Below are 4,405 nucleotides of genomic sequence, written 5' to 3'. Positions count from 1 at the left end.
TTTTATTGACTATATGGAGAATCTCCCCCCACATCTCATTGATTGAATCTATATATAATCCTCACATAATGTTTCACACGTAATGTAGAATATGTAGCCTACGGCAGGTGATCCAATGTCTCGTTATTTAAAAAAAAAATCTTCTTATTGTATGTTTGTTTATATAATTATAATTATTTTGTATTTTTGTTACGCCCGTCTGTTACTGTCACTTTGTCCTATCGTTGTCTAATATCTTTTCACTTTTGTTTTGAATGTTCTTAATTGGAAAATGCAAAAATAAAATATATATATATTTTTTTTTAAAGACCCTTGCTCCCTTCGGTCTCAACGTAGACTTTGATCTGAAGCCATTCTTGTGATTATTGTGACTTTGCCATTGTAATTGTTTGTAGGCTTATGTAGTCTAAATTTAATCTATGATCGTATGCTATCCATTTGTTTTTTGTATGTTGTTCTTTGTATGTCATTTTAATATTTGACAATTAACCAATGATATTAGGCCATACTTGGCCATGATTACAGACACCTGTGTGTGTGTCTTTTGACACTATATAAACGAGTCACCCTGCAGTGCTTGTGATTATACCCTGACGAAGACACCTTGCCTGTCGAAACGTTGGACATGACATTTTTGCATCTGCGTTCTTAGAGTGTGTGGCTCCTTTATTTTGGGGTTTTCCTCTCCGCTGGCTAGCACCTCGCCTAAATAGGTGTGTGCTTCTTTTTCCTCTAGATATGTCTCTTACTTCTTGCCATTTGTGCTGTTGTCTCTGCTCAATAATGTTTATACCATGTTTTATGCTGCTACCATGTTGTGCTGCTGCCATGTTGTGTTGCTACCATGCTGTGTTATGTGTTGCTGCCTTGCTATGTTAGGTTTATCTTTAGGTAATGTTGTGTTGTCTCTCTTGTCGCGATGTGTGTTTTTGTCTTATATATTGTTTTTTTATACCAGCCCCCGTCCCTGCAGGAGGCTTTTTGCCTTTTGGCAGGCCGTCATTGTTCTTAACTGACTTGCTTAGTTAAATAAATATAGCTGTAGCTCTCTGAGCAGTAGTACAGTACCTAACATGTAGCTGTAGCTCTATGAGCAATTTACAACACCTAACATGTAGCTTTCTGAACAATTTACTGTAGTAGTACAGTACCTAACATGTAGCTGTAGCTCCCTGAGCCATTTCCAGCTGTAGACTCCTATGAGCATACATTACTACAAAGACTTGAAAAAGCTAGGCTTGTGATCAATCCTGTGATAGATGATTTTAAATATTTTTGATAACATCACAACAACACTGATTGTCTAAGTTTGCAAATGACTCAAATAGGACTCACTGTAACAATTATCGTAACTTAATGTCTTAGATGTCTCTTGGGATGGCAGGTAGCCTAGCGGTTAGAGCGTTGGAACAGTAACTGGAAAGTTGCATGATCAAATTCCTGAGTTGGCAAGATGGAAAACTTTGCTGTTCTGCCCTAAAGCAAGGTTGGGTTAAATGCAGAAGCCACATTTTTTTGTTGAACACATTCAGTTGTGCAACTGACTAGGGATCACCTTTCCAAGCTGCTTTGTTCTGTACCAAAGTTTCTCGGCCTTCAATACATTTAACAAATAAATGTGATCCACTTAACTTTTCCCAGAAATAGTAGTGTAACACACAGTTGCATTATCATGATTAAAATCAATGACTATTGGATTATAGAACTGTGGGGACCAGACCTATTTCACTTATAATGCAATTAAAATGCAACACAAAACATTGACTATAAGAATACCTCAAACTGCCCTCATCATCACCACCACCACTACTACCCCCACATATTTGTAAGCAATATCTTTCTGATATTGGTAGCTTACCAAGCTAGCACATAACGTTCAGAGAACCATATGTTTCTTAGAGCGGTTATCCTATGTTAACTTTGCATACAACCTTCCCAAAACGTTTCCTACAGGTTTCCTCATGGTTCTATTTAAAGTCATGGTCTCAGAATATTACAGAAAAAAACATTAATGTTCTAAGAACATTCTAAGAACGTTATTTAAAAACATATACATTCCGTTCTCAGAATCAACAAAACTCTATTCTCTTTCTTGTTAAGTGTGTTCAGGTGTGTTGGCCGCACCCTTTAATTGGTCACACCTGATCTTAATGAGTGCTTGTTTGCTTTAAAATAGGGTCTCTTTGAATAGACTTAAATTGACAGCTTTGTATTAGTAAAAAAAACATGGCGCGCCAGCTCCATCCTGGTGGCGCTGTATACCAATTCCATGGGTAGAGAGTAGAAGATCATATGTTCAAATCTCATTGATGCCATGCCACAAAAAAAAAATGTGTTTGCATAATTAATGCCTAAGCAAATTAATTTCCATGTGTCCCATCTGTGCTTGGGGTTCAAAACAGTTAAGTTAGCAGTATTATTGAACCCCCCCCCTTCTAGTTCTGAGCTGACACTACAGAAGGTAGGCTTGATTACCAACAACGACGAGACAGCCTACAGGGAGGAGGTGAGGGCCCTCGGAGTGTGGTGTCAGGAAAATAACCTCACACTCAACGTCAACAAAACAAAGGAGGCCTCCCGGGTGGCGCAGTGGTTAAGGGTGCTGTACTGCAGCGCCAGCTGTGCCACCAGAGACTCTGGGGTTGCGCCCAGGCTCTGTCGTAACCGGCCGCGGTTAGGGAGGGTTTGGCCGGTAGGGATATCCTTGTCTCATCGCGCACCAGCGACTCCTGTGACTGCCTGTTCACCCCGCAATCATCCAGAAGGCGAGGTCAGTACAGGTGCATCAATGCAGGGACCGAGAGACTGAAAAACAGATTCTATCTCAAGGCCATCAGACTGTTAAACAGCCACCACTAACATTGAGTGGCTGCTGCCAACATACTGACTCAACTTCAGCCACTTTAATAATGGAAATGGATGGAAATTGATGTAAAAATGTATCACTAGCCATTTTAAACAATGCCACTTAATATAATATAATGTTTACATACCCTACATTACTCATCAATATATGTATATGTATATACTGTACTCTATATCATCTATTGCATCCTTATGTAATACATGTATCACTAGCCACTTTAAACTGCCACTTTGTTTACATAACCTACATTACTCATCTCATATGTATATACTGTACTCGATACCATCTACTGCATCTTGCCTATGCCGTTCTGTACCATCACTCATTCATATATCTTTATGTACATATTCTTTATCCCCTTACACTTGTGTGTATAAGGTAGTAGTGGAATTGTTAGGTTAGATTACTCGTTGGTTATTACTGCATTGTCGGAACTAGAAGCACAAGCATTTCGCTACACTCGCATTAACATCTGCTAACCATGTGTATGTGACAAATAAAATTTGATTTGACTACTAGCAGCTACATTATTGAAAAAAAAATACTTACTATGCTTGTGATATGTGGTTGTCCCACCGAGCTATTTTAAGAGTGTAAGTCGCTCTGGATAAGAACGTCTGCTAAATGACTAAAATGAAAATCTAAACATGTTCTCAGTACATTATTACATAACCTATCATTTCCTTTCTCAGAATGTTAATAACCCCCCCCCCCCCCCCAAAAAAACAAAAACAATCAGGGAACCATAGAAAAACATTATCTTAAATTCCCAGCGACCTAAAAATGTTAGTTCCCAGAAAAGTCTACATTTTCACTTTTGTTCTGAAAACATTTAAAAAAACGTTATGTTTTAATGGCCAGGAAACTTCTGGCTTCGTTCCCAGAACCAATGGGAAACCAAAAACTTAAGTTCCCAACGACACGTTCCCTTGTAGCCTATAGGCTAGGGTCTATAGCTGCACTTCAGATTGACCTCCATTACAAAAAAAGATTGCAGTTTTGAAACTGCAGTAAAAGTACAGTAACAGCAGTCGACTGGTATTTTGGGCGCAGTAATTGCAGTCTAACTGCAAAATTACTGAAGTAAAAAAGACTTATTTTGGATCAGTATTTGCGCATATTGCAGTTATATTGCACTCTAACTACAGTTATACTGCTGTGTACTGCAGTTATACTGCACTCTGGTTGAAATATTTTTTTCGTAAGGGCTGAGTTTGAAAATGTATGCAGTCTACTGTAGCGCAATATTGCTAAATAATTCTGAAGGCTAATGCTTCGCTATAGGCAATTACCGCATTCTAACGACAGTGCCTCGGGGTTGGTTCATGGAGTGACGTCATTTTGCTTGATAAATTGAGAACGCAATAGGGGGAACTGGTAATATGCATTTATGTTTCATCCACGTCCAATAACTCGTGCGTAATGGTACTTGGTGTGACACAAAAACGCCTTAACTCACACCGTGCAGCCTTGAACGTGAGAGAATCGTTGCGAGATTTCTTGTCCTGAGCGCCTCAGCCGGGACAGCTTCAGCTGACC

Source organism: Oncorhynchus nerka, linkage group LG16, assembly GCF_034236695.1.
Source record: "Oncorhynchus nerka isolate Pitt River linkage group LG16, Oner_Uvic_2.0, whole genome shotgun sequence".
In the NCBI taxonomy this organism is placed as follows: Eukaryota; Metazoa; Chordata; class Actinopteri; order Salmoniformes; family Salmonidae; genus Oncorhynchus; species Oncorhynchus nerka.
Note: the sequence above shows the minus strand (reverse complement) of the source record.